The following is a 24,914-nucleotide window of genomic DNA, read 5'->3' as shown; positions in this document are numbered from 1 at the left end:
AAAATGCTATCTTATAGTGCTACAACTTTGCCCACAATCCAGAATCCACCTCGTTAGTTTCAAGAAAGCAGGGACTTTGTTTTGTGCCACGTTTGGTATGTGTTATATGCTCAATATATGAATGTTTGTGAAGGTCATTAACAAGGAGGCTGAAGGAAAAACAGCAAATAGGAGGCTAAGCGGGGGAAAAAAAAATCAAGATCAAGAGGATACCATATCTGGTAATGACAGACTAGGATTTTCAGACCAAACCTCCTGCTGAAAACAATTAAAAATCCCTAAATACAAAAGAAAGAAAGAAATTAAGAAAGAAAGAAAGAAAGAAAGAAAGAAAGAAAGAAAGAAAGAAAGAAAGAAAGAAATTAAGAAAGAAAGAAATTAAGAAAGAAAGAAAGAAATTAAGAAAGAAAGAAAGAAAGAAAGAAAGAAAGAAAGAAAGAAATTAAGAAAGAAAGAAAGAAAGAAATTAAGAAAGAAAGAAAGAAATTAAGAAAGAAAGAAAGAAATTAAGAAAGAAAGAAAGAAAGAAAGAAAGAAAGAAAGAAAGAAAGAAAGAAAGAAAGAGGAAAGAAAGAGAAAACACCACCACCAACAAAAACCCCAAGCCCCAAAAGCAACTTAAAGTAAAAAGCTGACAGAATGGTGGGAAACTGCCAGAAAATTCAAGGGGCAACTGGGACCCCAGAGAGGTAACAGGACCCCCCTGAAGACACTCTGGCCCTGAAGGCATTTGCAGGTAGAACACAGCAAATAAACCTCACAGGGTGGGGGGAATGACTGTCAGGGTAAACATGCCTCAAAGGGTGGAGAGTATAAGGGAACTCTTTCCCACATTTACCTGGGACCCCGAAGGGCTATAATCTTAGGTAAAGGTAAACTGTAACAAAACCTAAACCCTAATCCCAACCCCAGGGGATTGTAGGGAAGGCTGCTTTAGCCCAGAGAAAAGCAAGAGAAAGGAAGCATGGTGGGTAGGAAAACCAGGATACAAATCCCTAAGACTTTGTCCACCCCAGACAGAATTTGCAAACAGGGTTTGCAGTCTGGGTTTGCACGGCATATTCATGTGGTGGAGCAGAATGGGTACAATGGATTAGAGAAATAAAAATATCATACATACAGCATATGGATGAATGGCACAAAAATCAGTCAGACACAAAAGACTCCATATTGACATATATACATATGCCTGCACATATGTGTACAAAAGGGCAAAAATAAACTACATCATTTAGGGATGCACACACAGGCAGTAAACTTTACAGAGAAGGAAAAAATGATTATCACCGAAGTAGAAATGTTACTTCTGGGAGATGGGATAGGGTAGAGAGAGCTGGGCTCTGATCGGGAAGGGGCACTGGCAGGCACTGTATGTGGCTGAACACGGACAGTGCTCTACTTCTTAATCTGGGTGGTGTGCTTTTTAATTAGTCATTAAAATGACCCTTTATATTTTATTCACTGTTCAATATATATGTATATTTCACCATAAAAAGGGAAAACAAAGAGCAAAAAGGCAGCATACACGAAGGAACAAAGAAAGCAGACAGCAGTATTTGCTGTAGGCACTAGCAAAGTGCTGCTAACAACCACCTCAGGAATCTTTAGTGAAACTCAAGTTAACAGTCCATCTCTACACTAGACTATCGTTTCCCTTATATTACCTTTATCATTAGTGTAACATGCTACATCTTAAGACAATTTCTAATCTAATTGTAAGAGAAACACTCCTTTGCCAAGTTTCTTTTCCTACTTGACTCCATATGGTTATATATATTTTGCTATATACACAAAGAGCCATTCCGAGAGAGAAAGCCATAAACATTTGGCACAGCAGATCCAACAAAATGTTCCACTAAAGAAAAACATGAAATATTCAATTACATACTGGCAGATTACTTCTAATGTTATGAAATTAAACTACACGTTAAGTAGTTAATTCAATAACTTACAATAATACTTAAGAACATAACTCTCCGTGGCATGATGGTATTCTGCCACAATACTGATTTATTCTAAGATGCTGTTCTTTATGAAAGAACCTAGGTTCTTGCCCCTGTTCTGCATCCCATTAGCCATGTAAGCAATTTGGATTCCACTTTCCTATTTAACAGCGTGGGAGAAGAACTTCAGTTTCCTGGGTGTAATTTATGAACTATTTAACTTAGTCCCTTTAGTTGAAATGAAGCTAATGGGAAAAAAAATTGTTTGATTTTAAGAGTTTTCACATATATGTAGAAGCTGTAAGAACATGTGTTCTTGCCTTTACCGTTAGTATTTTCTAGGACCAATTCTTACGTCGTCAAGTATAGCTGGATGTGTATGAGAAGCACACTTCCAGACGACCCATTCCACCCACTTTTCAGTCCCAATAGCCTAAAAAGTCTGCCTCAATTTGGCTATTCCCAATTGTACTTCATATTCACTATATCTAAAATTATCTTAAGATTCTCCCCCAAATTGGGATATCTACTCATTTTCTACAGAATTTCTCAGAAAAATTTTATTTTACTCTTCTTCCACTTCCCACCCTTATATTTAATGTTACCTAGTTCACCAGTTTCTTTTTCCAGGATGACGCTCACTGCCAGTAGCCTTGTCCAGATCTCTACTGGCACACTCCTAAACTCCCACAACACCTTAGTCTCTCCTCTCTTCCTAGACTCTTAACACTGCTAGACTCCTCTCCTTTCAGGAACAGTCAACAGTCACATGCAGCATCTTTTACCCGACTTTCACTTGCTGCCATCCATCATTAAGCCCTGTTTAATCCCAACTTAATTCTTCTTCCTCTGAAACACCTTCACTACTCTTCACTCGAATGGTAGTTCGCCATTCAATTCAATGTTTAATGTCTATACCAAGCTCTAATTTCTCAAAAAGGGTTTACTGCTAACATCACAGTTTGTTCTCTTCTGCTCAGATTGTTGCAGGCATGTTAACTGTATCTCTATAATGATACTGTGAGATTCAAAAGACAAAGAAGTCTTCTACTTCTTTTGGTAACTCAAAATACCTAGGTGAGGGATGGGAATTTATATCCAGATGTTTTTGGAAAAGACAAAAAGGTATCAGAACCAATGTACTCTATTCTATTCTGGCTCTTCAGTCTTGGCTCAAGCAATGGAGTGAATCAACTGCTGGCTCGTAAGGTGGCTAATCAAGTCTGATTCACCATTTTGCCAAACTGACCAAACAATCAGCAGCAATGGGAAAGTGTTTTGAGATTCTGCTTCAACCACTGTACCTGTACTCTACTTAGATAATTAATTGAAAGCTTGATCTGAGAATTTTAGTAAACATATTAGAATACTATTTGGACTATGTGACCAGTTGGATAGAGGCCAAAACTGAGAATTTTCTAGGCAGCAGTTATATTACTGGCAATCAAATATTCAATCATTCTTGTCACTAAGATAACTTCCACTTAATAACAAAGGGGGTCAGATGATAGGAACAGAGCTAATTTTCCTTACTCCACCCTTCTTATTCTTCTTCAATGCTAGAGAATTTCATAAAAGCAAACCACCAAGCTACAGCCATAATTTCTTTCTCATGGTCCAGTGACAGTAAAATCTCTGTATTTTGTTTATTTATTTTATCTCTACACCCAATGTGGGGCTCAAACTCACGACCCTAAGATCAAGAGTTGCATGCCCCTCCAACACAGCCAGCCAGGAGCCCCTAAAATCTCTATATTTTAAAATGATAGGGACTCACAGGTTGTACTCTCCTATGGCTTTAACATATATCAAGAGACTCTTAATTAAAATGAAATCTAATCTTTTCTTGTGAAAAGCCACTTATGCTTCTTTCTAATTCCACTCTTGTACCCATTTTCCAGATTTCACACCACGATGTTTTCCATAATTTTATTTTTTAGCTTATACTTCAGAAACTGTGATTGGGAGAGGGGAGTACATTACTTCCCATAAAGCTGTGTTCCTAATATAGTGATTGTTTTCATCTTCTTTTTTTAAATTTCTTTTAAAAAAGGTATATAATTATGTGGTTTGTGTTTGGGGATAGTGGTGGTGAAATTAGAATAACACTGCATCTCTCTTGAGGATATTTGTAAAACAAACAAACAAACAAACAAACAAACAAAACTCCCCAAAACAGTGTAACACAGCAACCCAAACATCCACTGACAAATGAAAGGATAAATAAAAGGCAGTACCTATACATGATCATATTCAGCCTTAAAAGGGAAAGAAATTCTGACACAGGCTACAACATGGATGAACCTTGAAAACATTATGCTAAGTGAAATAAGCCAGTCACAAAAGGACAATATTGTATGACCCCACTTATATGAGGTACCTAGAGTGGTCACATTCATAGAGACAGAGAGTGGAGTGGTGGCTGCCAGGGCTGGACAGAGAGGAGAATACGGAGTCAGTGTTTCATGGGTACAGAGTTTCAGTTGGGGAAGATAAAAAAAGTTCTGGTGATGGCTGATGGGGATGGTTGCACAACAATGTGAATGTACTTAATGCTGCAGAACTGTCTATCTAAAAATGGCTAAAATGGTTAACTTTTATGTGTCTTTTGCCACAGTTTAAAAAAACCGAGTATAACACAGAGAAGAATATACAATCTTTTAAGTAACTTTGTGTTCTGTGTGGTTAATTTAGAGGCATTACTGAAAAGGAGAAGCCACACCCTCTTATCATTGGCAGTGTCCTCTCCACGTAATGGAGAAAATGGAAAAAAAAGTTAAGTCTAAGAAATCAGTGTCTACATAAGCAATTTCCTTGTTCACATGGGTATTTAAATATCACTGGCTGCTTAGGTCTCTGACAATTTTGCTGTCTTATCCATTCATTCAATACACTATGAGCATAAACTATGTGCTAAACTTTATGTAAGATGCTGGAGATGAAAAAGAGAGAGAGAGAGAGAAAAGAAAAAAAGAAAAAGACACTCAGCCTGAGAAGTCCACAATCTGGTGGAGAAGGCAAACAAATTACAATGCAACCTAAATTCTAATTAATTCTAATTAGCGCTGCTGGGAACACAAAGCGCAAAGCAACTACCTCGAGCTGGGGAAGTGTGGCACACTGCTAGCTGCACCCTATACTTGTCCTCCCCTTCTTCCATAATAATATAATTAGCTGGTACAAAGCCACCAAGAATAAAGACATTTGTGCCAACGAGGCGCAAAAAGATACATGTTTGAGGGACCCAGGAAACTCTGTATGCCCTTAGTCCCTTTTTTGTTCCTTCCTATGTCAGGCTGCTTAAAACAGATACCTCCACTTTGGACCATGAGGACAAGGGTCGAATCTGAAGGATTTTGGAGCCATGAGCTGGAAATTACTTCCCTAAAGCCTTTATGGAGAAGAGCAGTCATTTTAGCCCTACACTGCAAATTCTGAACTCTGATAGGAGAGAAAGAAATTCTCTCCTGTTTTTAGGCCACTGTTATTTTGGAGGTTCTATTACTTGCCGTTGAACCTGATCCTAGCTAATGCAGGGGATCAGGGAAAGGCCTGACAAAAAAGGTGACTTTCAGCTAGGTTTTGAAGAATGAAGTTACCTACCAAGTGGAGAAAGGCATTTCAAGCAGAGATCATGCAAAGGTAGAGACTCAGGAAAGGGTCTAGCTTTCCAAAGGGAGAGGAGTGATTAAGACTGCTGAAGTACAGGGCAGGTGGAATGGAGTAAAAGAACAAGCAACCTTTAAAGCTGGGAAAAATAGACTTTAAAGGGTATTACATGCCCTGCTAAAAAAAGTGCTTTTATTCCTGTACTTGGCCACATTAAATGACCATGACTTCATCGATGATTCTCTGCATATTCTAATTTTTTTTTCATTTTATTTATTTAAGAGAGAGAGAGAAGGAGTGAGAGAATCTGAAGCAGGCTCTGGAGCTTGCTCCCATGAGCCTAGGATCATGACCTGAGCCAAAATCAAGAGTCGGACGCTCAACTGACTGTGCCCCTCTGCACATTCTGGAAGAGCCAAACGGCCCAGTCAGAAAACAATCAAAACTGTATGGATTAAAGTATGGTGATGACAGGGGTTAGGAAAGAAAAGAAAATCTTATTTCTGTAAGAGTAAGGCTCACTAGTACTTCTGCAAATGTTGAGGACTAGAAGGAATAAATATCTGGCACAAAGAAAAGATTAGGACTCCTGAGAAAGTGAAGGGAGAGGGATAATGGACAATATGGAAAACAGTGAGCATATGTAAATTTTGGCAATGTGTGCACAGATAAAGATTAGAATACCCACCTTCCTTTTAAAGCAAACTGAGGTCTATGAATTATAACTATGAGCATCTGATTATAATTTTATTTTTATTATATGCTTATACCCATGGTTTCCTTTCACAAGTGGCTGTCATAAGTTAGTAAGAGCCAAAGAACACTAATCCTATAGTAGGAATTTGGTATTTGATGATCAAATACCTTTTCCTAACAAAGAAGAGTTATAAATATGAACAAGGGAGAAAAAAATAATCTGTGCTCTTTAAGGTTTTTAAGAGTTTTAATTTTTATTCAAGCAAGTAGTATTCTTTTGTTTCTGCAGTAATCATGTATTATTATTCTGAATTTTTAGTTTTTTAAAAAAATTTCTTTAACGTTTATTTATTTTTGAGAGACAGAAAGAGGCAGTGCATGAGCAGGGGAGGGGCAGAGAGACACAGAATCTGAAGCAGGCTCCAGCCTCTGAGCTGTCAGCACAGAGCCGGACATGGGGCTCGAACCCACGAACCATGAGTTCATGACCTGAGCTGAAGTCTGCCGCTTAACTGATTGAGCCACCCAGGCGCCCCTGAATTTTTAGTTTTATAATTCAAAAAACCACCACTAATGCCTCATCAAAAAAATTTAAAAACAGCAACTGTTACCTTATAGAAGTATCAGGGCAACTGAGAGGGTCTATGGCCTCTGAGAATCTCTAATACATTAATACATTCTCCAAAGATTCAAAGATCAAAAAATTCTTTAAAAAACGTCTTACAATGTTTGTTATTTTTGTGTTTAGCTCTTCCTATATTTATGTACCGCATTTTAGCCTTTTAACAAATATTTACTGAATGCTGATCATACAAGACTGTGTGGGATAACAGAGTTTATTAACTAGAAAACTGTAGGACATGATTTTTTATGTTTTATCCTGATATTCTTGTTTTCAATTAGTTTTAGAAAGGGTTTTTGGTACCTTTAATCAGATCATGAGTTTTATCAGTATTCTATCCTGATAACAGGCATCAACACACTTGCAAAGGAACACTAAGAAAAATGGTTTAATATTGTAAAGAGTGAGGTAGATGCTTTCTCAACTTAGACTTACAATTATATTGTTTGTATCTAACTTTTGCTTAAAAGGACGCAGTTACCTCACTTATTAGCCCCTTAATTTCTCCTGATATTTATCCATCCTTTACAATGGTTATTCTATATTATAAAATAACTGGGGCAAAAACAGGAACTCAATAGGCAAAGAGATCTTTGACCCAAGTAACTATTTCTTAATGAATGCACAGTACAATAAAAAAAAAATTCTCCAATGATGAATCACCACACCATTTTTAAGCATCGGAAAAACAAAGCTAACAGTGAAACTGGCTATTGTGAAAACTGGTTAGAAAGTCACCTGACTCATTCATCACCATAGAGAAGACTCTCGTGGCCCCACTCCTTAAACTCAAGAAATGGGAGTACAGTAATAGTGATGTCTAGGAACACAGAAAGGGCACACCTCCTAGTAAGCATCTACAGCTTTTGTAATATTCTCAAAGGGGTCAAGCCCATGCAAGATCCACCCTGGATCCTGCTCACCTCAATAGAATCCCAGACTCCACCTGGGCGTCCTTCAATCTGCCCTCTGTATGGTCACCAGGGAATGCCATATACACCAGTCTCAGAAAATAAAATTCTCTGTTCAAAATGTTTCAGTGTTCTCTACCCCCTTGAGGGGCAAAATGAAAATGTTTTTAAGTGGCAGATGGGGCCACTGAGAATCTGGCCCCTACCTTTTAGACACTACGTTTTAATAACAGTGTTTCCTTTTCCTTCCAAGTTCTAACCATCTTTAAACCCTGAACTATGTGTTGAGCTTCCTGAACACACTGGGCTTCCATCCGCATGCTTTTTGAGGTTGCTCTTCCCCTTGTCTGGAATGCCCTCCCCTTACTCACACAATACCCGGCAAAACACTACACTCATTCCTCAGGTCGAAGTTCAATAGCCATCTTTTCGTCAAGCCCTCTATCACTCCTCCTCCAGGCTGACTGAAGAGCTCCTGCTCCCTGGTGTGTTGCTAAACTAGCTCAGAAGGGGAAAAGAGCCCTGATACTGTCAGTTCTCCGTACATTTGTTTTGAAAACTCAAATTTGCTTCAGGGTGCTTGTTACACCGGGGAACAACACAAGCACAGCCCCAGTCCCATTTGCTTGTGTGCCATGAAGTGAGAACTGTACCCAGTGGTACCCAGCCCTGCGTGCCCACCTCAAACATTTCCCAGCTACCTCTGTCAGCCTTCTGTGTCAGGGCCATCCCTTTCCACATCTGGTGTTACCTTTCCCCTCAGGTTTCAGACACCTACTTAGACAACTTCACAATAAGTCACAACAGGCAACCTTTCTTACGCTCACTTCCACAAGCCGACTTCAAGTTTTTTTTTTCAAGGTAAAGCACCGTAGTTAATATTTATGTTCCTCTTCATCATTTTAACATGTAATAACTCTGCTGCCCTTTTTATCTGGTTCCTACCTTTTTTTTTTAATGTGTTACTGAGGAAGTTTTTGTGTTATGTCTCGTTTTTCCCTAAGCCTGGTGATTTTCAGAAATGCACACGTCTCATGATCACAGAACTGACTGTATGTATGTAGCATTTGCTGATTTCTGTGGTATACAGACCACCACAGACCATTTCAAATACTAAGAGCTGGGCTCTAATGTCCAGCTTGGCTCCAACACATCATACCCACAGTCTGTTACAGGTTTTTATCATAGCAACCATTTTTTTTCATAACAACCATTTTCCTGTTTAAAGACAGTAAGCTCCTGGGGGGCAGGGCCCTTTTCACCTTAATACCAACATTCCTTAAATAGTATTCAGCTGTTAAGTATGTTAGTACTCTGCTAATGTAGACACCACAGAGTAACAAGACTAAAAATGTAACATGAATAATGCTAACTATAGGGGTGCCTGGGTGGCTCAGTTGGTTAAGCGTCTGACTCTGGCTCAGGTCATCATCTCGCAGTCCATGAGTTTGAGGCCCCACTCAACTGACAGCTCAGAGACTGGAGCCTGCTCCGGATTCTGTGTCGTCTTCTCTCTCTGCCACTCCCCTGCTCACACTCTGTCTCTCTCAAAAAATAAATAAACATTAAAAAAAGTTTAATAATGCTAACTATAAAACCTATTTCTACAATGGAAAATTAATATCTGCTCTGCCCCAACCCCTGCCACCCTATTAGTAAGAGGAGAGATGGGATTCAAACAGTGTTTCTAACTCCAAAGTTTATCACAAGACAATGCTTCATAACCAATCTACATATACCTACTAATCTTCATATACTTTAAGGTATATGTGGCTTACAGACTAATTAAAAAAAATAATCTGGAGATGTGGTCTAATGGATTTTTCCCCCTGATTGGTAAATTTATATAAAATGTCTTACAAGGGGTACCTGGGTGGCTCAGTTGGTTAAATGTCCAGCTTCGTCTCAGGTCATGATCTCACAGTTCGTGAGTTCAAACCCCATATTGGGCTCTGTGCTGACAGCTCATAGCCTGGAGCTTACTTTGGAGTCTGTGTCTCCCCCACTCTCTCTGCCCTTCCCCTGCTCATGCTCTGTCTCTCTCTCAAAAATAAATAAACATTAGAAAAAATTTTTAATGTCTTATAAGAGTATGCAAATTTATCTTAGTTATACATTTAATATTCTGCAAAAATAAAATAAAATTACACAAAATAGGACCTATTCTCCAAATATGGGCCATTTTATTGAACCCAAACTTAATCTAAGCCAGTATCAAAATCTAAGTTGATATCTTTACAGACATACATACATATACGTATACACACACACATACACACACGTACACACATATTTAAAACTTTAAAATTCGTAGTATTTACATTTCAACTACTGTTTTCTTAATATAGACAAGTGTGATTTAAATCTGTATGTTAGTGATTTCAATAAAAAAATTAGTTTACTCAGTAATATCTGAGTCTCAAACAATGGAGAAAAGTTTCTTCAGCTTATTTCCAAATTTTGCTAAGAAACTAAAACATACTTAGTGCCTGTGAATCCTACAGCACAGAGAGCGGCTGCTCAAATTTAGCTTGAGTCCGGACAAGTGAAGCTGATCCAAATGAATTACTGGGCCCCAGTCTCAGAATTCTGATTTAGTAGGTCTGAGGTGGGGCTACAGATACGGCATTTCTAACAACTTCTCAAGTGACTCTGATGCCATTGGTCCTGGGACCACACCTTGGGGTCAGAAATACCTGTGTTCAAATCCTAGCCTGTCACTTAATATCTGTGTTCTCTGGACATGGTTTAAAATTTTTACCCCTTAATTTTCTCATATTGAAAAGCCAAAGAGTTGCCAGAAAATTAAACAAATAATATATTTAAAGTGTTGAGCACATGATGAGGACTCTAATGATAACTACCTATGTTGGCTGAATAAATGAATGTCATACTTCAAAGTACACACTACAAGTAGTGGCTGAGATGGGATGAGAACACTCCATACCCTGTCTCTCCTACTGAATCTGATTATAAAATCTAAACACAATGCATGGGGTAGTTATTTAAAGACTGTGAAAAGTAAATGGTAGCAAGCAGACTGGGAGAGAAAACCAGAATTCAAAGAACCACAGAAGCAGCATGGGTTTACTTTTCCTGACTTGTATCTTGCTGCCTAGACTGGGGGAAACTTATTAGTGGCATCAGTGTAGGCAGTGCTCCAGGAGAAGCCCTGTAGTTCTGGCTGAGCAGGGAAAGGGATTCTACTGGCAGGAACAGCAAGGGGCCCATACGTACCCTAAAAGTCTGAGTAAAGTCCCTAAGCCCAGAAGCTGTGGTTCCAAGAGGGTGTTGCAAACCACTCTCCCAACTTTCCCCCTCTCTCTTTGCTCCCACCACTTGTCCCTGGATGTGGGCACAACTGCAAGAAGTCAGTAGAGTAGACAAAGTTTTCTGGCTGGAGAACTAAAATGGGAGCCCCCAGGGAAGTAGAAAGTATAAGGGAAATTGATGAATAGGAGAAACTCAGAAAAGCAACTCCATAACATTATGACCTTCTGGGGCTCACTCCAGAGCTAAACATGTCGTGGAGCTCATCCTAAACAACAAACCAGAAACTCTGAGAATTGAACAGAAAGAGAAAGTCACCTATCTCCAACTGACCAATGGGCAGTATACTCATAGGACAGATCCAAATAGCAATGTGCTGCAGGCTTTGAAAACCAAACTGACACTGAAATTGCAACCCACAGAAAGCTGGCTGCAAGCTGCATGCTGAAACCAAAGGGGATGACTGCATGCTAAAACACAAAAATGAACAGTCTCCATAGAATTTAAACAAGACTCAGGGTCTTATAATACCATAGAATGCAATCCAAAATTGCATAGGAAAATCCCAGCTTGCATGGGATAATAAACAGACATCAACACTGAGATGACACCAAATGTTGGAATTATCTGGTAAAGACTTTAAAGCATTATTATAAAAATGCTCCAAGAAGGGTGAACACTTGAAATGAACAGAAAGTCTCAGCAAAAAAAGAGAATCAAATGGAAAGTTTAGAACTGAAAAATAACTGAAATAATTCACTAGATAGGTTCAATAAGTAAAATGGAGATGATAAAAGAAAGTCAATGAACTTGAAGACAGACTGATAGAAATGATTTAGTCTGAACAATAAAACAAAAAAGTAACAGAGCATCAAGGACCTTTAGGATACCAAAAGGACCAACAATGGTGTCACTGGCATCCTAAAAGGAGAGTGAAAGAGTGTGGTGCAGAAAAGTATCTGAGGAAATCACAGCTGAAAACTTTACCAACTTGGGAAAAGACACAATGTATATGCAGATTTGAGAAGCTCAGAGAACCTAAAGAGAATAAACCCCTAAGAAATGCATGCCTAGACACGTCATAATCAAATTGATAAAAACTAAAAATAGTGAAAAAAATTGAAAATAACCAGAAAAAAAAGAAAAAGCAATGCATTACGTATAGGGTACAGGGGAACAGCAACTTGAATGAATGTGAGTTTCTCACCAGAAACCGTGAAGTCCAGAAGGAAATGGCATTGTTAAGGGGTTGAAACAAAAGAACTGTCAACACAGGATTTCCATATCCAGTGAAAATACTCCTCAGGAATGAAGGCAAAATAAAGACACTCTCAAGTGAAGGTAAAACTATGAGAATTCATTGCCAGAAGATCTATTCTAAAAGAATCACTAAATGGCAGAAGGCAAATGATGCCATGGGAAAAACAGAACGTTAGTAATGATGAAAGAACAAAGAAATGATAACCATCTGGGTAAATATAATAAACTATTTTTTTCTTCTTGAAATCCTTAAAATACATTTGGCAACTGAAAGCCAAAACTATAACATTGACTGGGTTTTCTATGTATGTAGATAGAATATATAAGGCATTACAACAACAAAAAAGAGGAAGGTAAACAGACACATATAGTGTTAAGATTTCTGGGGGCGCCTGGGTGGCGCAGTCGGTTAAGCGTCCGACTTCAGCCAGGTCACCATCTCGCAGTCCGTGAGTTCGAGCCCCGCGTCAGGCTCTGGGCTGATGGCTCGGAGCCTGGAGCCTGTTTCCGATTCTGTGTCTCCCTCTCTCTCTGCCCCTCCCCCGTTCATGCTCTGTCTCTCTCTGTCCCAAAAATAAATAAAAAAAAAACGTTGAAGAAAAAAAAAAATTAAAAAAAAAAGATTTCTACATCCCACTTAAGTGTAAAAATATTCTAAGTAGACTATAAAAACTTAAATACATTACCTCAGAGATATTGGGGGTTCAGTTCCAGACCAATGCAATAAAGTGAATATTACAATAAAGGGATTCAAATAAATTTTTTGGCTTTCCAGTGTATAGAAAAGTTATGTTTACACTATGCATAGTCTATTAAGTGTGCAATAGCATTTTGTCTAAAAAAAAAAAACCAATGTACAGGGGTGCCTAGGTGGCTCAGTTGGTTATGCATCCAACTTCAGCTCAAGTCATCATCTCATGGTCTGTGAGTTTGAGCCCCATGTCAGGCTCTGTGCTAACAGCTCAGAGTCTGGAGCCTGCATCGGTTTCTGTGTCTCCCTCTCTCTCTCTCTGCCCCTACCCTGCTCACACTCTGTATCTCTCTCTCTCTCTCAAAAATGAATGAACATTAAAAAAAAAATGTACATATCTTAATTTAAAAAATATTTTATTGCCAAAAAATGCTAACCATCAGCTGAGCTTTCAGTGAGTCATAGTCACTGAACACAGATTACCAAACAAATACAATAATAATTAAAAAGTTTGAAACATTGTGAAAATTACCAAAATAGGACACACAGACGTGATGTGAGCAAATGCTATTGGAAAAATGGTGCCAGTAGACTTGCTTGATACAAGCCTGCTTCACAAGGCTTCAATCTGTAAAAAAAAATGCAGTACCTATGAAGTACAATAAATCAAGGTATGCTTTATTTTATATATTATATATTATAACCTCTAGAGCAACCACACACACACACACACACACACACACACACACACACACACACAAACACTAGAGTGAGATACAGTAAAAAAAAACAAACAAAAAAAAAAACCACAATAGGGAAGTTAAAATGGAATACTAAAAACTGTTCAAACAACCTAAAAGAAGGCATGAAAGGGAAAAAGATGAACAAAAAAACAAAAAGAACAGATGGAAAGCAAATAGTAATCATAAAATAGTAGCACTGAATCTAAACACATAAATAATTATATCAAATATAAAACACCTAAACATACCAATTAAGAGACAGATTATCAGAATGCCTTTTTAAAAAAGATGATCCAATTATATGCTACTTAGAAGAAGTATATTTCAAGTATGATCATATGGGTAGCTTAAAAGTAAAAGGATGAAAAAAGGCGTATCATGGACATACTAATCAAAAGAAAGATGGAGTGGCTATATTAATATCAAATACAGTAAACTTCAAAGCAAAGAAAATTAACAGACATAAAAAGGGGCATTATATAATGACAAAAGGGTCAATTCACCAAGAAGATATAATAATCCTAAATGTGTATGTACCTAACAAGAGAACTTCAAAATACATGAAGCAAAAACTGACAAAACTAGGAGTAGAAATAGACAAATCTCCAATTATAGTTGGAGACTTCAACACTCTTGTCTCTGTAGTCTGTAATTAATAGACAAAAAAATCAACAGGGAGATAGAACTGAACAACACCATCAACCCATTGGATCTGACATTTATAGAATACTCCATCCAAAAAGACCAGAGTACATTTTCTTTTCAACTACACAGAGAATGTTCACTAACTTGGGTCATAAAACAAATCTGACAAATTTAAAAGAACTGAAATAACACAAAATATGTTCTATGGCCATAATGAATTACACTAGAAATCATTAACAGCAAGATAACAGAAAAATCTCTAAAAACTTGGAAATGTAATGATGCACTTATAAATAATCCACAGGTCAGAGAAGAAGTCTCAAGGGAAATTAGAAAATATGTTTAACTGAAAGAAAATAAAAATACATCAGAATTTGTACAATGTAGTTAAGCAATGTTCCGATGAAAATTTATAGCATTAAATGCTTTATTAGCAAAGAGGAAAATTCTCAAACCAATAATGTAAGTGTCTATCTTAAAAAGTTATAAAAAAAAAGAAGAGCAAAATAAACTCCAATCAAGTAGAAGGAAAAACATACCTACACCTAATATACAAAACCGTGAAAGACTGAATACTTTTCCCCCTAAGACTGGGAACAAGTCACTGATATTTACTCTCACTGAAACATTGCACTTGAAGTCCTAGCCAGTGTGAGAAGTCAAGGGGATAAAAAAGCATACAGAGTAGGGTGGGGAAAAAAAGTCCCTATTTGCACACAACATGACTGTCTACTTAGAAATCTCAAAGAATTTACACAAAATCTCCTAGTGTAAGTAAAATTACAAAGCCCTAGAACACAAGGTCAACACAGTATCATATATCTACATATTAGCAACGAACAATTGGAAGCTGAAATTTAAAAATACTATTACAATACCTCCAAAAAAGTTGGAAATACTGAGGTACGAATCTAACAAAACATGTACAAGAGCTATGTGCTGAAAATTACAACACTATTAAAGAAATCAAAGAAGACCTAAATAAACAGGAAGGCATCACTTTCATGGACTGAAGTTCAACATACTAAAGGTGTCAATTCTTCCCATTTGATCTATAGCTTAACAGAGTTCTAATCAAACCACTGCCCCACAAAATATATTTTGTAGCCATAGACAAATTTATTCTAAAATCAAAAGCAAAGGAACTAAAATAGCCAAACAATTTTGAAGAATAAAATTCAGTGAATCATACTAACAGGTTTTAAAACTTACTCTAAAGCTATAGTAACTAAGACAGTATGATACTGCAGAATAAACCAGTCTTGAAAGGTTACATACACTACATAATTTCATTTACATAACATAAATCGTTGTCAGGGATTAAGGGTGTGATACAGATGGTTAGCAGGAGGGAGTTTGGGGGTGATGACATTACACTGTATCCTGATTGTGGTGGTAGTTCCATGGATCTATATATGAATTAAAACTTATAGACCTATACATCTCCCAAAATCACTTTTACTGCATGTGAATTTAAGAATTTTTAAGCTTCTAAAAAATACATAGTATAAATTATTTTAGGACTTTCTAGTTTTTTTACAAATTAAGGCTCGAAACCAAATGTTTTGAGAATGTGTACATCACTACAATCAGAACATGTAGAGGTAGGAGAATTCAATTTTTAAAAATTACTCACAAAGATACAGTATAGGTATAAACTGTAGACTCAGGAACAACTATACCCCTCAACCAATCATACAGACTATTAATGCCTAATATCAACTAAACACATGTTTAATATTGTCTTGTAAAAAAGAAAATGAGATAAAACAAATACAGCATATGTCAAATCAAAAGGAAGTCTGAATGAAGACTCCACATTCGTATGAGATATTCATTTACTCCTTAGAATGGAAATGATATTGTGCATTATCAGTATGGTATGCACCTTGTCTTTTCAAATAGCAGTTAAAGATTTACAATGGTTTATCCATATTTTTTCTCATCTGATTTCACTTGACACAAAAAACATGCACTTTCAGGAATGCTGACTGGATGAAGAAAATGTGACACATATATAATGAAGTATTATTCAGTCACAAATAAGGGAGGAAGTTCTGGCATTTGCAACAACTTGGACCAGCCTAAAGGACATAAAGCTAAGTGACAAAAGCCAGACAGAAAGACAAGTGCTATATGATCTCACCAATATGCATAATCTATGAAAGTTAAATTACAGAAGCAGAGAGTAGAATGGTGGTTGTCAGGCACTGGAGGGTGAGGGGAAATGGAGAGACGTTGCTCAAAGGGCACTAACTTTCCGTTACACGATGAATAATTTCTGGGGATAAAATATACGGCATGGTGACTACGGTCAATATCATATACTTGAAATTTTCTGAGAGTAGATCTTGAATGTTTTCACCAAAAAAGAAGGGGCGGGGGTGTAATTACTAAAGGCAATGGATGTATAAATTAGCTTGACTATAGTAATCATTTCACAATTTATGTTTATCAAATCATCACACTGCATACTTTAAATATATACAATTTTTATTTGTCAATTATATCTCAATAAAGTTGGCAGGGGTCTAGGGTGGGCGGTAAGAATGCTGACTGGAACCAAGTACCAAGACTGGTCATAATTGCACCAACACATAACCCATCCTAAGAAGGCATGAACTATTTCTTTTTTTTCTTCCTAAGAAATAAAGTCATAGCAAATGAGTCTATCAAAACACGTGGAGGATTATAATTCAAGATAGCTATTCTCTATAATCATATATATTTTTGGATGACTGCCATAAAAATTAGTAGGTCTTCTCAGATTGTGATTTGAAAAAACAAAAACACAGCTAAATGACCATAAATCATTTATTTAAATAAGTGAGCAACCTCACGGTCCCTGACTTTTCCTAGTTCTTAAAGCATTAAATGTAAATTATTTGTGGGAGCACTCAATTGCTTTCAAATGATAACTCTTTTTCATATAAAATCTTCTGGGGATATGAACTTTATAAAGAGCAAATCCAACTCTATCAAGAGCTGAAAGGATGTTAAAAGGTAGTTTGGTGCCATTAAAAAATTGACAAATATTTACCTATTGATTGAATGCTTAAAATATTTCAATTCCTAAGGGTAATACAAAAGAGATCAAAACGACATAGATCCTCAAGGACTTAGCTGAGGAGATGATGCACACCCTTGAGATAATTAGACACTGGAACTATAAATAAGAAAGTAACTATATAGAACAATTAGAGATAACATCTAAATAGATGTCAAAACATTCTTTAATAAGTGTCCCATATAAGTCAAGTGGTATTTCAGAAGAGAAAATAAATTGAGCTGATGTAGGGAGGCACTGGGATCCAGCGAAGAGAAGAGCGTGCTGGGGTCCAGAGGCCTGCTTCAGCTCTGCCATTAAAAACCCTTGGCTACATAAGTCCCAACCACTTCAGTGCCCGGTCAGCACACGTGGTGCTTGACACACACAGAAAAGGACATTTGCTCATTCACCTCTGATTTGGATATGGCTAAGCAAGGAAGGGAGGCAGGCCAGGGGCTCCTACTAGAAGAAACACTCAGAATATCTGCAACTCAGGACTACGGCAAGCTCATTGCTTGAATTCAACACTGCCTTCTCACAACCCTGTGAAAGAAAGGATGCTGACACCCAAAAGAAGGAGCTGGCTGCTCTCCTGGCCTCCTCCAGAGAGCAAAAACCCTTATACCAAGGGTCTCACTGTCCTGGGCCCAGCTGCACTGGCACCTCACGGTCCCAAGAACCCCCTGTGATGCATCAGCTGTCTGGCTTAGTTTCAGTCTGCTTCTCTGGGTCTCGGTAAGCTCATCTCAAAGAAAGCAAACTGGATCAGGTCCTTTACAACATCACAATCTATAAATATAATAAATTACACATAGAAGCCATAGAACATTAATCTTATTAAGTTGTCACCTAGAGTAAAAATAGCTTGTTAAATTTATTATCTGGACTTCACTTTTTTGTTTTACAAGAAATATCAAGCCGTTTTTACAAATGCCAAATTGGAAAGGCAAAACTACTGAATTCCTTAAAAGAATGATTCGTACCTTCATCTCAAAATATCAAAATGGCTAGATCTCACAGTAAAACATAACCTGTGCAAAGATTCATCACAGTTCTTCATGAAAGTGAGTTAAATTTTACAACACAGAACAACAATATTCTTACACATCAAGTAGTATTAGTACCTCTACAATACCAGCCCACTAGGGTTCCTAGCAATGTCTGCAGGGAACAAGAAAAGATCAAGAGTGCCTCCTTAACTGCCAGGATTCAAATCCAGAAGTAGAAGAAAACAAGTCATCTTAACAACTACTGAATGGCAAGTAGGAGCTCGGCACTGTGCTGGTCACTTTACATGGGTTACCTTATTTAGTTCCTACGACGATATTATTAGGTAGCTAGTTATTATCGTTTTAATGATGAGAAAATTGAGACTCAGGAAGTTAAGAAATCTGCTTACAGCTTCAGAGACCTTCACAAAGCTTAAAAATAAGGTGATCCACGAAGGATGTACCACTGTCCCAAGCCTTCAGGAAAACACACTCTGATCAGCAGACCCAACTGTTCACGCCCCTTTGGTAGATGTAGCCCTACTGTCACAATGTGCGCCATCAAACAATCACGGCTTGATATTATTTCTTAACATAATTTAAGAAATTAATGTTGTCTTCCACATTAAGTCTTTAGTAAATTTGCTTAGCATGCAATCACTTCTTGTGACTAAAATGAGTTTCTGGATCTACAACTGCTGAGGAACAGACACCAGACGACTCAAGTTAAGGTCATTCTCTGAGGTCTGGTATGAATGGCACCTCCCTGGAGGATGTGTCTATTTCTTTTTTTCCATTAACCACAACATTCCTTTGTCTCTTCTTTTGAATATTAACTTTCTCTGTTGGATTGCTGACATGTTCTAAATATAGCAAAAAATGTGAAGCTGAGTCACTACAGTGAGTTCCTGAAGAGCACCAGGTCCATATGCTCACGATGCCAGGCAGAGAAACAGCAAATATAACATTTTATTGAGAGAACTAAAGACTATGACTTCTCTCCTTTCTTTAAAACAAGGATATCACATCTGCAAGGAGGTGGACAGTAACAGGAAGACAAAACTCCTTTACAAAAACCCAAAAGCTCTGGGAAACAGAAAAAGGGAAAGAAAGAAAGCAATACTCAATCTCTTCAAGTGTACAAAGAAGTGCTTGATAGAAACCCACAATTTTAAACTATATAACATGAGAAATTGCCTCAGTTTAGAAAAAGTTTAGAACATATACTACACATATACTGTAAGAATAAATGTCTCTTTCACTAACTTTATACTGATAAAGCTCAAGCTACAGAATCTGCAAACACGGAAAAGAGTCATGATCAAGAGGAGAAAAACTAAAAATCACTTAATTCCTTCTTCCCTCATCATCCCAGTCATTAATTTTAACACAATTTTAAAAATTAAAGCAAGTTTGTATTTTGGATGATTATTAACATCACAGTACATGGTTTCTGTAGCAAATGAGAAAAACATTAAATAGTATATGAGATGAATGAAAAATAACTCATTATCTCACTACTCAGCATATTTTATATTCTATCTTTTATTTATTTATTTTTTAAACGTTTATTTATTTTTGAGACAGAGAGAGACAGAGCATGAATGGGGGAGGGTCAGAGAGAGGGAAACACAGAATCTGAAACCGGCTCCAGGCTCTGAGCTGTCAGCACAGAGCCCGACGTGGGGCTCGAACTCACGGACCGCGAGATCATGACCTGAGCCGAAGTTGGCCGCTTAACTGACTGAGCCACCCAGGCGCCCCTATATTCTATCTTTTAAATGAACGTTTCCTTTTTGGGGCGCTTGGGTGGCTAAGTTGGTTAAGCGTCTGACTTTGGATCAGTTCATTATCTCATGGTTCATGAGTTCAAGCCCCGTGTCAGGCTCTATGCTGACGCTCAGGGCCTGGAGCCTATCTCCCCCTCCTCTCTCTCTGCCCCTCCCCTGCTGGTACTCTGTCTCTCTCTCTCTCTCTCAAAAATAAATAAAAAACATTAAACAAAAAAGATTTCCTTTTTAAGAAACTCAAATATATCACCTTACCTTTTTCATTTACTACACTATGGACATTTTCTTATACTCACACCCTTAAACATGCTAAGTCACATGATTTTTATCACCAATCATCTTTAGTATACTAAACAAAAACGTTAAAGAACACGATTTATAATGGTTTTATAGTTTTTGGTCATACAGTGGCATAACTTAATCAGTTAAGGGGTTCCTCATTTTTTAACATTATAAATAGCATTGTAATGCATAAGTAATACACACCTGTACATACATTTATATGCATCTCTTATTTCCTTATAATAATTATTATTTAATTATTAAATAATTTCCTTATTTCCTTATAATAAATTCCTAAAGACAGAATTTTTGGGTAAAGTTTATTGAAGGATTCTATTACCACACTGGCATTGCAATGGACTGAATGTTTGTATCCCCCAAAATCCACATGCTGAAATCTAATCCCTGATATGATGATATATGAAAATGGGGCCTTTGAGAGGTAATTAGATCATGAGGGTAGAACCCTCATAAATGGAATTAGTGCCCTTGTAAGAAGAGGCCACAAAGCTAGCCAGCTCTTTCTACCATGTGAGAAAACAAGAAGTCTGCAGTTGACAACCCTTAAAAGGCTCTTCACCAGAACACAGCTATGCAGGCGTGAGCCTTACCTAGGGCTTCTAGCCTCCAGAACTGTGAGAAATAAATTCTATTCTCTATAAGTCCCCTGTCATTTATAATACTGTAAGTTTATGGTATTTTGTCCTACCAGCCTGAGCTAACGTAGCCATTTAGAAAGTGCTATCAATTTATGCTCCCACTGAAATCAGGAATTTGCCAACACTTGATTCTTCTTAATATGACAGACCTCCTATTAAAGCATGAAACCTATGACATAATGATTCTAATCTCTTAGACTTTTTCCATAATTTTGGGAAATAATACCTCTTAGTGTAAATAAATATTTATCTGTGGTTAAGCAATTTTTCCCATGTTGATTTTTAACAAATTTATCTCTGTTAATTAAGTAGTTAATTGAAATAATATGAATTGCATAATCATTTAAAAACTAAAGTTATTCTTCTATGTGTATATTTGCAATAAGAGATGTCTGAAATAAAGAAGATGACCATGGTAAACTTGGTTTTGAGATATTTAGTTATTTGCTTTCTTTCTTTTTATTTTAAAATCTTTACTGATTTTTAATTTTTACACTTGGAAGATTTTAAAACATTTTCTTTCTTTTTTTTTGAAAAAAAACTTTCTTCTTTGTATGTCTCTGGTATAGTGTGAAATAAAATATGAGCTAGCATTCTTTTAATGAAGCCATACTCTAAAAAGCATCACGTATCAAAAATTACGATGCTTTTCAAAAGAAGAAAAAATTAAAATAAAATCCTACATGTTTATTTCCAGTTATGCTGGAGTAACTGGTACTGGGCTAGACCTCCTGATATGAATGACCACAAAACTGGGGAATATATATGAAATATTATTTTCAGATACTGGGCAGCACAGATCTGTGATTCCTGAGAGAAGGGAAACAAAGATTTCTGAATGCCCTGGCTTTTCTGCTTGTGCCACAAGGAAAACCCAGAAAGAGTACAGAGATCTCACTGAGTTGAGGAAACAGAACTTGAAGTTTGAAGCTACTAAAGTCCCTGGAATTTAACGGGCAGAATACAAGAAGAGCGCCGTGGAGAGAAAAAGTTTCAGAAATCTGTAGAGAGATCTTCTAATTCTTTACCTGAAGACTAACCTGCATATGCACAATGCAAGACTCCACGAGGCCAAAGAATAAAATCTGGGGGAAAAACAACTACAGAAGGTGAGCTGAACAACTACAGGAGCTTGCAAAGGTCTTGGAGACATTCAAATTCCTGGCAGGTGGAGTGGAGAGACTTCACTGAACATCACATGTATTTATTTGATAGAGACCCCAGGAAGGCCATACCTCTGTATTGGGGCTAAGCTAGTCCTAGAATAAATAAAATGCTAAAAACCATAGATAAAAAGAATTGCGAAAGCAGAGAGGTTAAAAAAAAAAAAAAGTATTACACCAAAAGAATAATGGTAAAAACGATCACTAACTTCGTTTATTTATTTATTTTGAGAGAGACAGTATGTGGGCATGCATGCACAAGCAGGGGAGGGGCGGAGAGATAGGGAGAGAGAGAAACCCAAGCAGGCCCCACGCCATTGGTGCAGAGCCCGACTCGGGGCTCAGACTCACTAACTCTGAGATCATGATCTGAGCTGAAATTAAGAGTTGGGACACTTAACCGACTAGGCCACCCAGGCGCCCCTGATCACTAACTTCTTATCAGTAAAATTTAAGCTAGAAGGTATTTAAATAATGACTTTAAAGTACTACAAGGGGGAAAAGGTATCAACATAAAATTTTATCAGGATTGTTCAGTTTCCAACAGCCCGGGGTTCATGTGATGAACACATGAGGCAATCATGGGAGACACAAGAAGTGGGTCCAAACTACCCTACAATGAAAGCTATTCTAGAACTACCAAAACTTAAACCCCAAAAATCCTGAAAACAAAACTCAAAAGATCTAGCTGATCCACAAATAAATTAACTGCCTGCCAGTATAAAACTTAATACTCAAGAAAGAAAGAAAGAAAGAAAAAAAAAAAAAAAACAAATCAAGACACTCAACATAACTTCATAACAAATTACTAGACATAGGAAAAAAAAAAAAAGAAAAAGAAATGGCAACTTATAACCACGATCCAGAAGTGGCAGAGATAAGGAGAACTTTTAATACAAGGATTTTAAAATAGCTATTAAAAAAATCTAAAGGCTTAAAGGAAAACATGAAATAATGAAGAAAAGAGAAAAATTTCAACAGACAAATGGAAATTACTTTCTAGAAAAACCAATAGTAATTCTAGAATGATATATATATATATATATATACACACATATATATATAATAGTTATATATATACCTGACATTAAAAATTAACTGGATGGAAATAAGCATATTAGACAAAAGAGACCTCAGAAAAAATCAGTGTACTTGAAGACAGAACAGAAACTTTCAAACTGAATGAAAAGAAAAAAAGATTGGAAGAAAAATGGACAGAGTTTCAGTGACCTGTGAATTAATATTAAGTGGCCAAACAAACACATGTAGGATTGAAGTCTGAGGAGAAAAGAAACACTGGGGAATTGAAGATTTTGAAGATAGATGGTTAAAAATTTCACAAATATGATGAAAACAATACACCCATAGATTTAAGCTCAACAAACACCAAAGATAAACAAAACCACACCAAGCAGCATCATAATAAATTGCTGAAATCCATGCACAGAGAAAAAAATCTTAAGAGTAACCAAAGGGTAAAGGCATATTACATATAGGAAAACAAATATAAGAATCACCATAGAATTCTTGTCAGAAACCATGCAAATAATAAAAGAACATTTTTAAAGCGCTAAAAGGAGAAAAAAAAACCATGAAAACCTAGAATTCTGTATCCACTAACAATAGTTTTCAAAATTGAAGGCAAAATAAGTGGGTAGGGTAGCTGCAATGTAAGAAATGTAAAAGAACTTTTGAAACAAAATGAATATGGTAGCTAACATAAACCTGGATCTACACACACAAAAAAAGATATCTAAAGAAATGGTTAAAATGAAGATAAATATTAAAGACATTTTCCTCATTTTTAATTGGTCTAAAAGATAAGTGTCTGACAAAAGCAAAAACCAGCAATGGGGTTTAAAGCCCACATAAAATAAAAATGTGTGACCATACTGGGTCAGAAATCAGCCCTCCACAAGTACAAAAGATAGAGATCATACCTTGCATATTTTCAGACCACAACACTATGAAACTCGAAATCAACCACAAGAAAAATCTGGAAAGACCATGAATACTTGGGAGATTAAATAACATCCAACTAAAGAATGAATGGGTTAACCAAGAAATTAAAGAGCAAATGAAAAAGTACATGAAAGCCAATGAAAATGAAAACACGACATCCCAAAACCTCTGGGATGCAGCAAAGGCAGTCATAAGATGGAAGTATATGGCAATCCAGGCCTTCCTAAAGAAGGAAGAAAGATCTCAAATACACAACCTAACCTTATACCTAAAAGAGCTAGAAAAAGAACAGCAAATAAAGCCCCAAACTGGCAGAAGGGAAATAATAAAGATTAGAGCAGAAATCAATGATATAAAAATCAAAAAACAGAACAGATCAATGAAACCAGGAGCTAGTTCTTTAAAAGAATTAACAAAATTGATAAAACCCTAGCCAGACTAATCAAAAAGAAAAAGGAAAAAACCCAAACAAAATCACAAATGAAAGAAGAGAGATCACAACCAATAGCAAAGAAATACAAACAATAATGAGAATATCATGAGCAATTATATGCCAACAAATTGGGCAATTTGGAAAAAATGGACAAATTCCTAGAAACATATAAACTACCAAAACCAAAACAGGAAAAA

At 36.8% G+C, this 24,914-nt stretch overlaps 1 protein-coding gene across 4 annotated transcripts in view; it reads right to left on the bottom strand.

Annotated features, from left to right (window-relative positions):
• The window catches only part of SOCS5 (suppressor of cytokine signaling 5), a 65,740-nt gene that overhangs the window by 24,348 nt on the left and 16,478 nt on the right, over nucleotides 1-24,914 (bottom strand). The window contains exon 1 of one of the 4 annotated variants that reach the window (XM_023251653.2): nucleotides 13,535-13,630. The exons of the other annotated variants lie outside the window; for them this stretch is intronic. The gene's annotated coding sequence lies outside the window, so the exon portion shown is untranslated. Of the gene's footprint in view, nucleotides 1-13,534; nucleotides 13,631-24,914 lie in introns of those variants that run through there. 4 annotated transcript variants of the gene reach the window in all.

The sequence above is a fragment of the Felis catus genome, chromosome A3, assembly GCF_018350175.1.
Source record: "Felis catus isolate Fca126 chromosome A3, F.catus_Fca126_mat1.0, whole genome shotgun sequence".
Lineage (NCBI taxonomy): Eukaryota > Metazoa > Chordata > Mammalia > Carnivora > Felidae > Felis > Felis catus.
This window is presented reverse-complemented; position numbering and strand designations above follow the sequence as displayed.